Source organism: Dendropsophus ebraccatus, chromosome 12, assembly GCF_027789765.1.
Source record: "Dendropsophus ebraccatus isolate aDenEbr1 chromosome 12, aDenEbr1.pat, whole genome shotgun sequence".
Lineage (NCBI taxonomy): Eukaryota > Metazoa > Chordata > Amphibia > Anura > Hylidae > Dendropsophus > Dendropsophus ebraccatus.
The window spans coordinates 16,814,323-16,830,598 of NC_091465.1; the positions used below are offsets into that span (position 1 = coordinate 16,814,323).

Here is a 16,276-nt window from a genome sequence, read left to right on the forward strand (position 1 = left end):
CCTGGATCCCATAACCAGTGACAACTGGAACATTGTAACAAACAGATCTGACCCATACACCCCAGACAATGTGTGGTTAGTCCATATAGATGTTTACTACCTATGAGTGATGGCAAACAGATGTCTCTGTCACAGACGCAAGATCACCAACAGAAAACACATGGGCTTCTATAGGATCTAAAGCAGAGGTCTATATAGCTGGCAGCTGCCCACTCACACTCAGGGGTGTAACCTCACAGCAGCTGGAGAGCCACAGGTTGGAGACTACAGGACCTTGATCACACGGTAAGATATTTTTGGCCAGATTTTTAGTTAAGAAAGGCAGAGCAACACAACACGACATCCCACTACCACAAAGCAACTCCACATAACATCACATCAGCACCAGAGCAACACGACATGACATCACACCGCCAGCAGAGAAACACAATATGACATCACACCACCAGCATAGCCACACAAAATGACGTCACATCAGCACTAGAGCAACACCACATGACATCACACCGCCAGCATAGCAACACAACATGACATCATACCACCAGCAGAGGAACACAACATGACATCACACCGCCAGCAGAGCAACACAACATAGCATCACACCGACAGCATAGCAACACAACATGACATCACACCGCCAGCAGAGCAACACAACATGACATCACACCGCCAGCAGAGCAACACAACATAGCATCACACCGACAGCATAGCAACACAACATGACATCACACCGCCAGCAGAGCAACACAACATGACATCACACCGCCAGCAGAGCAACACAACATAGCATCACACCGCCAGCATAGCAACACAACATGACATCACACTGCCAGCAGAGCAACACAACATGACATCACACTGCCAGCAGAGGAACACAACATGACATAACACCGCCAGCAGAGCAACAAAACATGACATAACACCGCCAGCAGAGCAACAAAACATGACATCACACCGCCAGCATAGCAACACAACATGACATCACACCGCCAGCAGAGCAACACAACATGACATCACACCCCCAGCAGAGCAACACAACATGACATCACACCGCCAGCAGAGCAACACAACATGACATCACACCAGAGCAACACAACATGACATAACACCGCCAGCAGAGCAACAAAACATGACATAACACCGCCAGCAGAGCAACAAAACATGACATCACACCGCCAGCATAGCAACACAACATGACATCACACCGCCAGCAGAGCAACACAACATGACATCACACCCCCAGCAGAGCAACACAACATGACATCACACCGCCAGCAGAGCAACACAACATGACATCACACCAGAGCAACACAACATGACATTACACCAGCACCTGAGCAACGCAACATCACACTGGCAGCAAAGCAACACCACATGACATCACACCGCCATCAGAGCAACGCAACACCACATCAGCACCAGAGCAACACAACATGACATCGGCACCAGAGCAACACGACATGACATCACACCGGCAGCGGACCAACATGACATCACACCGGAGCAACACAACATGACATCACACCAGCACCTGAGCAACACAACATGACATCACACCAGCACCTGAGCAACACAACATCGCATCGGCACCAGAGCAACACAACATGACATCACACCGGCAGCGGAGCAACATGACATCACACCGGAGCAACACAACATGACATCACACCAGCACCTGAGCAATGCCACATGACATCACACCAGGAATCACTGTCAGCAGGAAAAGAGAAGAACTTGTAAAACGTATCATGATGCCTAAAGCTAAGGAGCGGTGACTGCCATACAGAGCTCCATGTATTCAGCCATGGGGGATCCAGTGACCTTGATTGTTCTTACTCATTTCCTCATTCCAGAACGATGCCCTGGAAGCGGGATGTATAATATCACTTATATCTGTCACTGTCCAATACCACTGTAGGGGGAAAAAAACTATTGTTTACATTTTCCTAAAGTAAATTCGGAATATTCAGAGAATGAAGATGCCGCCGGCTCCTGCAACCAGAGGAGAAACAAGAACCTGAAAAGTCACAAAGCAAATGGCCGTCCAAATGGTACAGTCAACCCGTCCTAGCATCAGCACTTTCTACTCCCCTTATGTTAGCAAAGTCCTAATACACCCTCCAGCCATCATTTAATCTGAACCACCATCTCCAGACAAATCAGATCACTGAGGGATCAGGTAGTTGCTGCCCACTGAAGTCTATAGAAAGGGGAGGGGGAGAAAGCTGCAGACAGAGACAGGGATACAGAGAATCTGCTGAAGGCCCTAGCAGGTGTTATGTCTGGATGTACATATACTCATTACAGCTCTATACTGTCCTCCATGTGTTATACAGAAATGGGTCATGTATGATGAATTCATAGCGGCTTGTTTACACCCACTAGATCAGGGATAGCTGAAAATTATAAGTACAGGAGGAAATTGGGAAAAAACTTCTTACGTAATATAACAGAATAGTCCTGCCCCTCATGTACACACCCGAGGGTTTCTACAAATGAGCAGTTACTATCATGACATAGCGGAGGGTGTCCTGATCACACACCTTCTCACTGTTTCTTTATACGCACTTCTGTTCCCAACATATGTGGGTTTATAACTTGGAGGCCTCGGACTTGCAAGCTTGTATGAAGGCCAGAATGGACAGGGCTCTCGAGGGCTACTCTGTCCGCACCTGCAGAGGACATGCTGATCACTGCTGTCAGACGTCACTTTGGCATCAAGGAGCATTTTTACCCTGCGATTCCACCTGAGGGTCACTAAGGGCCCTATTCCACCGGACGATTATCGTTCAGATTATCGTTAAATCATTCAAATCTAAACGATAATCGTTCGCTTGAAATGACGTTAACGATTAACGACGGAACGAGAAATCGTTGATCGCTTTATAAGACCTGGACCTATTTTTATCGTTGCTCGTTTGCAAAACGTTCGCAAATCGTTCGGTCGTTCGCAGTAGATACGAACGCAATAGCGAAGATATAGTGAAGAAAAACTATCGCAAATACGATCATAAGTAACGATTATCGTTCCATGGAAATGAGTGAACGTTTTCAGGTCTTTTGCAATAGCGGTCGTTTGAGATTGTTAACGATTATGTGAACGATAATCGTCTGGTGGAATAGGGCCCTAACACTTACTGTTAGCGCTAAAGCAATCTATTATAAGCCTGCATGGGGATGTGAACTCACCATAACCCCCCTGCTTCACGTTTTTTGCTCCCATCTACTGACAGATTCTTCGAAAATTATAGCAAATGTTCAAGCACCATGCCGCGCCATTCTGATCTATTACACTATCTTCCCACATATGTAATAATGCGTCCCCTCCGGTATCGCTACTCTCTAGGTTTGCAGATCTCTGCAGTTTTGGCACAGCGCGCAGCAGGGTAATTCTGCACACTGTATGCTGAAAGAACTGTAAGGGGACCCCTATACATGAGGCTTGGGGGGACGCCATCCCAACAGCAGGATGAAATCAACCACCTCACTTTCCCAGAGGTAAACAGTAAAGTGGTTCTCCTTGAAGCACCTGCAGTGAATGCAGCAAGAGACCAGGTTTACCCTTCTCCCCCAGCAGATCGGAGCCCAGCCCTGCTCCATTGTCTCCTGTGTGCGCGTCCTCCTCTCTGCCCCTGTCCAGAGTGCTGCATTCTGCCGGATCGCCTCCATTATTGGATTGCTCAATGCTTTTCATTCATAGGAGGTGAAAGGAGCCGGGAATAGGCTTTACAAGAGAAAGCCGATAGGATGAAGAAGGGGGGGGGGGGGGTCACGCCGGGGTTTGGAGAGCAGTGAGCTCAGGTCAGCCAGGAATTGTATCAGCTCCAAGAAATAAGAACAAGCACAAACTGCAACTATGGAGCCCGCACATTCACACGAACAAAACAGCCCCCCAGGACTGGGAGCCCTGCCCAATACAGAACTACAGCTCTGGATGTGACCGGAGTATAAAGTAACTAACGGGAGGATAGTTCTAGAACATGGCGCAGGTGATGGCTGAGGGCCCAGGAGCCTCATCCTCTGCTCAGCCGATATCTCAATCACCAGTCACATAGAGAACTGCCCGCTCAGAAGGGCGCATACTCACTTTCCCTTACACCCCCACCACCCATTTACCTGAAATTGATATTTTGCAAAAAAAATTAACCAGTAAATGCTATCAAAAAACGTGGCGCATCTTACGGCCCCTGTTTATATAAATCTGGAGCACACCTTTTTTCCATAATTTCCTGTGCATTTGCTTACTGCCTCCCCCCCCCCCCCCCCATACTGACATACCTGTTACCATGTACACACCTGCAGGCTGAACCCTCCCCTGACACTCACCCCTGTGCTTTACACTGACATTGTCTCCCCAGAGGCTAAGACGTTCTAGAAGCTTCTATGGAGGCAAATCTCGGCTGCCGGCAGCAGATCCCCCGGCCCCCCCTGGAGGCAAGAGAGCAGCTGTGGGGGCACATGTTACACATGACAAACGGGGGCCCCTACACAGCGTCCCCACACTCCTCTATTACTGGCCAGAGAGGCCATGACCGGCATCCAGACCCCGCTCATCCCTACTGGAGGGGAGAGGGGAACAATGGCGAGCAGCGGCTCCTCTGCAGCAGCATATCCCTGCAGGGAGGGAGGAGGCTCCCGGACTGGAGAGCAAACACTCCGCACCTCTGTGTATCCCGCCTCACCTCTGCTACATAGGAAGGCCGTCCCCAGCCAGCATCACACTGCACACATGTAGCAGAGCTAGACCCGTCACTGACCTCTATAGACCTGCAGAAATTGTGAGCCAACGCTCTGCAGTCCTATGTAACACCACAGATAACACAGTGATAACACTGAGTACAGATAATGTAGTAGATATGCCAGCAGTCCTATGTAACACCACAGATAACACAGTGATATCTCTGAGTACAGATAATGTAGTAATCACATGCAGTCCTATGTAACAGCACAGATACCAGTAATAACACTGAGTACAGATAATATAGTAGATATGACCAGCAGTCCTATGTAACACCACAGATAACACAGTGATATCTCTGAGTACAGATAATGTAGTAGATGTCACCCGCAGTCCTATGTAACACCACAGATAACACAGTGATATCGCTGAGTACAGATAATGTAGATACTACCTGCAGTCCTATGTAACACCACAGATAACACAGTAATATCTCTCTAAGTACAGATAATATAGTAGATATGACCAGCAGTCCTATGTAACACCACAGATAACACAGTGATATCACTGAGTACAGATAATGTAGATACTACCTGCAGTCCTATGTAACACCATTGATAACACAGTGATATCTCTGAGTACAGATAATGTAGTAGTCACCTGCAGTCCTATGTAACACCACAGATAACACAGTGATAACACTGAGTACAGATAATGTAGTAGCTGTCACCTGCAGTCCTATGTAACACCACAGATAACACAGTAATATCTCTGAGTACAGATAATGTAGTAGTCACCTGCAGTCCTATGTAACAGCACAGATAACACAGTGATATCTGAGTACAGATAATGTAGTAGATGTGCCCTGCAGTCCTATGTAACAGCACAGATACCAGTAATAACACTGAGTACAGATAATGTAGATGTGTCCTGCAGTCCTATGTAACAGCACAGATACCAGTAATAACACAGAGTACAGATCATGTAGTAGATGTTTCCTGCAGTCCTATGTAACAGCACAGATACCAGTAATAACGCTGAGTACAGATAATGTAGTAGATACTACCTGCAGTCCTATGTAACAGCACAGATACCAGTAATAACACTGAGTACAGATAATGTAGATGTGTCCTGCAGTCCTATGTAACAGCACAGATACCAGTAATAACACTGAGTAAAGATCATGTAGCAGATGTTCCCTGCAGTCCTATGTAACACCACAGATAACACAGTGATAACTGAGTACAGATAATGTAGTAGATGTGTCCTGCAGTCCTATGTAACACCACAGATACCAGTAATAACTCTGAGTACAGATAATGTAGTAGATGTTTCCTGCAGTCCTATGTAACACCACAGATAACACAGTGATAACTGAGTACAGATAATGTAGATGTTTCCTGCAGTCCTATGTAACACCACAGATAACACAGTGATAACTGAGTACAGATAATGTAGATGTTTCCTGCAGTCCTATGTAACACCCCAGATACCAGTAATAACACAGAGTCCGCCCTCTCCTGAGGACACTTGGGGGTCCTGGTATGAGGGGCCCGCACGTTACACACTTTACGTTACCGTCATAAACCCCATTCTATCGCTATTACACGGCAGTCACCCTATAAGGGGAGGAGCCGCCCCGGTGATACGTCACTCCCCGGTTGCCCGCCGTGTGGCTCTCACCTGAAGCCCGGGCCGGCCTCGGTGCTCCTGGATGCTACAGCCTCGTCACCCCCTCATCTCCGCTGTCCTCCCGCTTACACGACGACAGAAGCCCGGGGCTTGGAAGAGTCCACAGCTCGAATCCTCCCCCGGGCGAGGCCACAATCCCGGGACACACCCACAGCGGCAGCACCGGAGCAGGGGGAGGGGAGAGCACCGGCACCGGGAGCTGCGACTGCCGCCACGAGACCCCGCCCCTCACCGCGTCACCTGCGGGGGCCGGAGGAGGTTACCTAGCAACTACTCACCCCCCCCCCCCTCCAATCTCCCGTGCAAGCGTCCGCATCACAATAATAACTGTACAACAACCCCCATCATCACCTCTGCCTCCTATATAATGTACAACAACCCCCATCATCATCATCACTGCCTCCTATATAATGTACAACAACCCCCATCATCACCTCTGCCTCCTATATAATGTACAACAACCCCCATCATCATTATCACTGCCTCCTATATAATGTACAACAACCCCCATCATCATCACCACTGCCTCCTATATAATGTACAACAACCCCCATCATCATCACTGCCTCCTATATAATGTACAACAACCCCCATCATCACCTCTGCCTCCTATATAATGTACAACAACCATCATCATCATCATCACTGCCTCCTATATAATGTACAACAACCCCCATCATCACCTCTGCCTCCTATATAATGTACAACAACCCCCATCATCATCACTGCCTCCTATATAATGTACAACAACCCCCATCATCATCACTGCCTCCTATATAATGTACAACAACCCCCATCATCATCACTGCCTCCTATATAATGTACAACAACCCCCATCATCATCACTGCCTCCTATATAATGTACAACAACCCCCATCATCACCTCTGCCTCCTATATAATGTACAACAACCATCATCATCATCATCACTGCCTCCTATATAATGTACAACAACCCCCATCATCACCTCTGCCTCCTATATAATGTACAACAACCCCCATCATCATCATCACTGCCTCCTATATAATGTACAACAACCCCCATCATCATCACTGCCTCCTATATAATGTACAACAACCCCCATCATCACCTCTGCCTCCTATATAATGTACAACAACCCCCATCATCATCATCACTGCCTCCTATATAATGTACAACAACCCCCATCATCATCACTGCCTCCTATATAATGTAGAACCCCCATCATCATCACTGCCTCCTATATAATGTACAACAACCCCCATCATCACCTCTGCCTCCTATATAATGTACAACAACCCCATCATCATCACTGCCTCCTATATAATGTACAACAACCCCCATCATCATCACCACTGCCTCCTATATAATGTACAACACCCCCATCATCATCACTGCCTCCTATATAATGTACAACAACCCCCATCATCACTGCTTCCTATATAATGTACAACACCCCCATCATCATCACTGCCTCCTATATAATGTACAACAACCCCCATCATCACTGCCTCCTATATAATGTACAACAACCCCCATCATCACCTCTGCCTCCTATATAATGTACAACAACCCCATCATCATCACTGCCTCCTATATAATGTACAACAACCCCCATCATCATCACCTCTGCCTCCTATATAATGTACAACACCCCCATCATCATCACTGCCTCCTATATAATGTACAACAACCCCCATCATCACCTCTGCCTCCTATATAATGTACACCAACCATCATCATCACCACTGCCTCCTATATAATGTACAACAACCCCCATCATCACTGCCTCCTATATAATGTACAACAACCCCCATCATCATCACTGCCTCCTATATAATGTACAACAACCCCCATCATCATCATCACTGCCTCCTATATAATGTACAACAACCCCCATCATCACCTCTGCCTCCTATATAATGTACAACAACCCCCATCATCACCTCTGCCTCCTATATAATGTACAACAACCCCCATCATCATCATCACCACTGTCTCCTATATAATGTACAACAACCCCATCATCATCACTGCCTCCTATATAATGTACAACAACCCCCATCATCACCTCTGCCTCCTATATAATGTACAACAACCCCCATCATCATCACTGCCTCCTATATAATGTACAACAACCCCCATCATCATCACTGCCTCCTATATAATGTACAACAACCCCCATCATCATCACTGCCTCCTATATAATGTACAACAACCCCCATCATCACCTCTGCCTCCTATATAATGTACAACAACCCCATCATCATCACCTCTGCCTCCTATATAATGTACAACACCCCCATCATCATCACCTCTGCCTCCTATATAATGTACAACAACCCCCATCATCATCATCATCACTGCCTCCTATATAATGTACAACAACCCCCATCATCATCACTGCCTCCTATATAATGTACAACCCCCATCATCATCACCACTGCCTCCTATATAATGTACAACAACCATCATCATCACTGCCTCCTATATAATGTACAACAACCCCCATCATCATCACCTCTGCCTCCTATATAATGTACAACAACTCCCATCATCATCATCACCACTGTCTCCTATATAATGTACAACAACACCCCCCATCATCATCATCACTGCCTCCTATATAATGTACAACCCCCATCATCATCAGCTTTGCCTCCTATATAATATACAACAACCCCCATCATTATCACTGCCTCCTATATAATGTACAACCCCCATCATCATCATCACCACTGCCTCCTATATAATGTAGAACCCCCATCATCATCACTGCCTCCTATATAATGTACAACAACCCCCATCATCATCACCTCTGCCTCCTATATAATGTACAACAACCCCCATCATCATCATCACTGCCTCCTATATAACGTACAACAACCCCATCATTATCACTGCCTCCTATATAATGTACAACCCCCATCATCATCATCATCATCATCACTGCCTCCTATATAATGTACAACCCCCATCATCATCATCATCACTGCCTCCTATATAATGTACAACCCCCATCATCATCATCACTGCCTCCTATATAATGTGCAACAACCATCATCATCACCACTGCCTCCTATATAATGTACAACAACCCCCATCATCATCATCACCACTGTCTCCTATATAATGTACAACAACACCCCCCATCATCATCATCACTGCCTCCTATATAATGTACAACCCCCATCATCATCAGCTCTGCCTCCTATATAATATACAACCCCCATCATTATCACTGCCTCCTATATAATGTACAACCCCCATCATCATCATCACTGCCTCCTATATAATGTAGAACCCGCATCACCATCAGCTCTGCCTCCTATATAATATACAACCCCCATCATTATCACTGCCTCCTATATAATGTACAACCCCCATCATCACCATCACTGCCTCCTATATAATGTACAACCCCCATCATCATCACTGCCTCCTATATAATGTACAACAACCCCCATCATCATCACCTCTGCCTCCTATATAATGTACAACAACCCCCATCATCATCATCACTGCCTCCTATATAACGTACAACAACCCCCATCATCATCATCACTGCCTCCTATATAATGTACAACCCCCATCATCATCACTGCCTCCTATATAATGTGCAACAACCATCATCATCACCACTGCCTCCTATATAATGTACAACAACCCCCATCATCTCTGCCTCCTATATAATGTACAACAACCCCCATCATCACTGCTTCCTATATAATGTACAACAACCCCCATCATCACTGCTTCCTATATAATGTACAACAACCCCCATCATCACTGCTTCCTATATAATGTACAACAACCCCCATCGTCATTACGGCTCCCAATCATTCTTTGTATCTATCCGTATTACAGTCACCCTGTCCCCGTCCTATAATAACAGAGGACGTGGCCAGTAAGTTCTGTTACATAGTTAAAAAGACAAGTATGAGGATGATGGGCTGGATTGTGCGGATGGCCGGGTCACAGCGTGTCTACAAGGGCTGGGTCATGCATGTCCTGGTATGTAGTGGTTGGTAGATGGTGAGTGGCGGTGGAGGCTAGCCCTTCTGGCCCGATCCTACAGAAGAGCTGCTGTAGAGCAAACTGCTGAAAAAGTATGTAAGGAGTCAGATGACACAGGAGGCGACACAATATTATGCAGGGTTTTTATTGTTATGACTGAAGGTGTATACTGTAGGTGATATAGTTTACAGGGAGCTGGGTCAGCACACATCCATCCTATATAGACCTGCATAGAGCTGGGCCATTAATCGAATAATTTGCCCAGAAAGTTAGAATCGATTAGATTTTTTGTGAAAATCGTAAATTCAAAACAAAATTTCATTGTGGGCAGAGCGGTCCGGAGGGAGGTGCAGGGCGAAGAGAGGTTCAGGCCGGGCGGCGCGGTCCGAAGAGAGGTGCAGGCCGGGCGGCGCGTTCCGAAAAGAGGTGCAGGCCGGGCGGCGCGGTCCGAAGAGAGGTGCAGGCCGGGCGGCGTGGTCCGAAGAGAGGTGCAGGCCGGGCGACGCGTTCCGAAGAGAGGTGCAGGCCGGGCGGCGCTGTCCGGAGGGAGGTGCAGCCCAGGTGGCGTGGTCCGAAGAGAGGTGCAGGCCGGGCGGCGCGGTCTGAAGAGAGGTGCAGGCCGGGCGGCGCGGTCTGAAGAGAGGTGCAGCCCACGTGGCGTGGTCCGAAGAGAGGTGCAGGCCGGGCGGCGCGGTCCGAAGAGAGGTGCAGCCCGGGCGGTGTGGTCCGAAGAGTGATGCAGGCCAGGCGGCGCGGTCCAGAGAGATGCGGCATCGGCGGCCACCAGCCTCTTAACAGAGCCGCGGCTGACCTGCGTCCCACTTCCCTCCCCGACGCACATGCGGTCTGTGTAGGAGGCCGCAGGGACTACATAATAAGGAGATAGCGTTGCTGCGGGTCCTGGAGCTGTACAGCGGGATCGTGTAACACCCATTCCCGTCAGTAGTGGCTCCTTTTCGGGCGGTAGCCTGGGGCCCTGAGCTCCAAGGGGGCCCATGGCTGCCCAAACAGACTTATACTTTCAATGATGTATTGTCCCTGGCTACAGTCCTGCCATGATTTGCAAATAATCACTGCTTTTTTTTATCTCGATTTGGCACAAATCAGGGCATCATGGCATTATCTATCCTGTACTATGATGGGGGGAGGGGGGGGGGGGGCCAGGCTTGGTTAACAGCCCGGGGCCTATGGTAAAGTTAATCCGCCCCTGGATCCCGTTGTATAGCTTCAGGACCTGCAGCGACGCTGACACCTTATTCTGTGCATCTGTGCTGCTCCTGTCGGGTGGTGGTTTGAGGAGATGGGCAGGGGACCCGGCCAGCTAAAGCGGGTGGTGAGCGAGCTGAGGAAAGGTGGGAACTCAGGGTGGAGTCGGGTGTGACTGGCGCGGAGATGCTGGAGCTCATACATAAATATATGCACGTATTCTGTCTCCTCATTCTCTGCTTCTGTACGCATAGTATATGCCTATATCTCCACCCTATGCAGGAGCAGGGTGCTGTACGGGCCACTGCGCAGGCTCAGTGCACACTCGCTATGGCAGAATCATCACGTTATTAGGTTCTCCTGTCAGAGAAGTGGAGAGACGCGCTCGCCATGTGCCTGAGCTGCCCCAGTCCCCTCAGTCACCCCCAGCCTGCCCCAGTCACCCCTCATCTATTCCTGTACTACTACTACACCCCTCATCTTTACCTGTACTACTACACCCCTAATCTTTACCTGTACTACTACTACAACCTTCATCTTTACCTGTACTACTACTACACCCCTAATCTTTACCTGTACTACTACTACAACCTTCATCTTTACCTGTACTACTACTACACCCCTAATCTTTACCTGTTCTACTACACCCCTAATCTTTACCTGTACTACTACTACTACTACAACCTTCATCTTTACCTGTACTACTACTACACCCCTAATCTTTACCTGTTCTACTACACCCCTAATCTTTACCTGTACTACTACTACAACCTTCATCTTTACCTGTACTACTACTACACCCCTAATCTTTACCTGTACTACTATTACTACTACAACCTTCATCTTTACCTGTAATACTACTACAGACCCAATCATTATCTGTTCTACTACACCCCTAATCTTTACCTGTACTACTACTACTACCGCCCTCATCTTTACCTTTACAGTAGTACAGATACACCCCTCATCTTTGTCTGTACTACTACACCCCTCATCTTTACCTGTACTACTACACCCCTCATCTTTACCTGTACTACTACACCCCTTATCCACCATACCTCCGCTACTATACCCTACCTAGATGGAGGCAAAAAGAAGATCTCCTATACTTTATGGGTGCACAGAGTGGCATATATTTGGATAAAACTACTTAAATAGGGCACAAAGGGGGCTTGTCTACTACATGGGGGCACAGGGGGAGCACTGTTACACTGGGAAGCTATACAGTCTGAAACGTCATTAAAAGAAAAAAAATCAAGATTTAAATCAAGAATCGTCCATTTAAAAAAAATCGAGATTTTATTTTTTGGCCATATAGCCCAGCCCTAGCCCTGCACTGCCTCCTGGCTATTATCCAACGGACCAAACAGAAGGGACGGATCCACGTCTCAGCCCACACCTGTCTCCTCTAGATCTGACAGATGTTCGTTCCTCATTCATGCATCCAGGTCACTCCTTTCATCGGTTTTCTAAGAATTTCAGGTCCTATACAACTACCCGCAGCTTCCACAGAAATGTCTAAGAAGGGGGAGGGTTACAATAGCTTAGATGGAAAACAACTATATTACTGGGGTCATTAGTAATGGAGGAGCTCAAGAAAACACAACGATGAGAGAGAAGGGCTCTTCACTTGTGTAACAGGGTTATTACACTCTAACATCTAACCAGTCAGGAAGATATCGCCCTGGCCCAGCGATCAGACAATATACAAGCAAACACCAATCTAGATCGGGGCAGCACAGGGCTGTGTGATCACATCTAACCCGCCACTATCCATTGTGCTGCCGGTGGTCATGCTACGTGCCAATGCATCCATGCATGGAGAGGAGCAAGCCCTTTACTTTCAATGAGCACTTTTGAGTAAGAGAAAAAAATGTAGTCACTGGGCACGGGTAGATGTGCGGCCGATCAGTCAATTTCTCATTTCTCGACTGATCACTTGTTCGCTTACTCTAAGGGCCCTATTCCACCGGACGATTATCGTTTGCATAATCGTTAACGATTAACAATCTCAAACGACCGCTATTGCGAAAGACCTGAAAACATTCACTCATTTCCATGTAACGATAATCGTTACTTATGATCGTATTCGCTATTTATTTGCTATTGCGTTTGTATCTATTGCGAACGACCGAACGATGTCTTATTCAATGCGAACGATTTGCGAACGAGCAACGATAAAAATAGGTCCGGATCTTAAGGCCCTATTCCACGGAACGATTATTGTTCATAAACTCGCTCCAACGACTGCTCGTTAACGATAATCGCTTCGTGGAATTGGTGTAAACGAGCGAACGACAAAGGCGAAATCGTTATACTGTCGTTCAAAATTGTTTTTCAGCATGTCGAAAAAAAGTCGTTGGTCTTTGAAAGATAATTCGCTAATCGGTTCGTAAAATTAGAAATCTTTCAGTCGTTCGTAAAAAGGTTTAAAAAAAGTAGATGTGTCGTATGGTCATGATCACCCCGGCGAACGTTTCAAACGACCATTTAACGACCGCAAAATAATTGTTACACTACATATATCGTTCACGTTATGTAATATCGTTCGCTAAAAAAAAATCGTTTAGTGATTGTTAACGAGCGGTCGTTGGAGCGAGTTTATAAACGATTATGAAGGGGTATTATAAAGCGATCAACGATTTCTCGTTCAGTCGTTAATCGTTAACTGCATTTCAACCGAACGATTATCGTTTAGATTCGAACGATTTAACGATAATCTGAACGATAATCGTCCGGTGGAATAGGGCCCTAAGGGCCAGTTCACACAGAGTGATAGCGGCGGAATTCCGCCTGCCTCACCCTGCCTTGTTATAAGTGTATCTAGATATTGCACAGCTGTAGGAACTAAAAGGTTATTGTTTGCTTATGTACCACATGGATCTGTACACCAATGAGAGCTCTTTCTTTTCCTCACCTATCATCTTTCTCTTTAGGCTGGTATTACACGGAGCGATTATCTTTCGAAAAATCGTTAAATCGTTCGGCTTTGAACGATAATCGTTTGATGTAATAGCAGGCAACGATTAAACGACCAACGAGAAATCGTTGATCGTTTAATAGGATCCGGACCTATTTTTATCGTTTGATCGTTCGCACATCATTCGCACATCGTTCGGTGGAATAAGAATTCGCAGCTGAAATGTACGCAATACCGACGACTAAACAACCGCAAGAACGATCATAAATAACGATCATCGTTATAGCCAGCCAACTAAACAAAGCAGGTGTGCCACCATACCTGTGTGCCCAAGCGGCACTGGCGTCACAACAAATTACCACAGGGCAGGGCTATGCCTTGGCCAACCACTAAATCAGTGGAATGACGCTGTTCCAGGTAACCTGTGACCGGCCGCTCCTACGCGGTAACATCCACCACGGTACACCACCACATGTCTATGGGAGGGTCTCGTGGCTCCACACTTCGCGTCTCTCCGCTGAAAGAATTGACACATCAATTCTTTGAGCGGAGAGTGGAGGTGCGCAGAAAGTCCCATAAACAGACTCTATGACACTGAGGCAGGCGGAATTCTGCGGAGGAGATTTCAGCCATAAAATTCCGAAGTTTTTACTCCGTGTGAACTGGCCCTTACACAGGAAGATATTGGTCTGTTCAGTCAATTATAGGTCTAGAGCAGAGCCTCCAACCCAGATGTGAACCTATTCTTAGGCTGGGTTCACACTGCATTTTTGCAATCCGTTTTTTGAAGAAAAAAAAACAGATGAAAAACGGATTGCAAAAACGCAGTGTGAACCCAGCCTTACTATTTCCCTGGGAGTCTTGAGGACCAGAGTCTACACTGTGCCAAAAAGTTAAATCAAAGCTTCTCTCCTCTCACCACTCATACAGTTCTTAGCAGATGCCCCTTGTGTAAACCTTAGGTTCTTACCATGTACACAGTGCTGCTTACTAAATATACGAATGAACAGTACAGAGATCTTTGTAGTGATCTCCTTAGGGTACTATTACACGGAACGAGAATCGGCCGAATCGGCCCGATTCGGCCGATTATCGTTCCATGTAATAAATACAACAATCAGCCGATGACAACGATCATCAGCTGATCGTTGATATCGGTTCTGACCTATTTTTGTCAGGCGCCGACCACGCACCGCTACGTGTAATAGCGATGCGCGGGCGGCGACTAACGATATACATTACCTATCCACGTTCCAAGGCTGCGGTCTTCTTCTCCCAGGGTCCCGCGCTCTGTAACGTCAGAGGGGCCTGTCAGCTGACAGGCCGCCCGGCCAATCACAGGCCGCGGCAGTCCCGGCCTGTGATTAGCTGAGAGGCCTGTCAGCTGACAGGCCACTCTGACGTTACAGCGCGGGGGACCCGGGGAGAAGAAGACTGCAGCAGCAGCCCTGGAACATGGATTGGTAATGTATACAGTTATTCAAGGGCTGCAAGGACATCGGTAACGATGTCCCTGCAGCCCTTGTTTAACGATTATCGGGCCGTGTAATAGGCCCAGTAAATGAGCGGCGATCTAGCAGATCGCTGTTCGTTTACAGGTATTATCGGGCCCTGCTCGGCCCGTGTAATACCACCCTTACTCCTAGGTCTGTAACCATGACAAGGTGACATCCTCTACATCTAGAGGAAAAAAGATTTCATCATCAGCGCAGACGCAGATTCTTTACTGTAAGAGCAGTGAGACTATGGAACTCTGTGCCACACAATGCTGTCATGGCTGATTCA

General features: G+C 47.2%; 1 protein-coding gene across 5 annotated transcripts in view; it reads right to left on the reverse strand.

Annotated features, from left to right (window-relative positions):
• Nucleotides 1-16,276, reverse strand: part of ARHGAP32 (Rho GTPase activating protein 32) — a 216,154-nt gene that overhangs the window by 138,676 nt on the left and 61,202 nt on the right. For 2 of the 5 annotated variants that reach the window (XM_069949107.1, XM_069949110.1), the window contains exon 1: nt 6,362-6,600. The exons of the other annotated variants lie outside the window; for them this stretch is intronic. The gene's annotated coding sequence lies outside the window, so the exon portion shown is untranslated. Of the gene's footprint in view, nt 1-6,361; nt 6,601-16,276 lie in introns of those variants that run through there. 5 annotated transcript variants of the gene reach the window in all.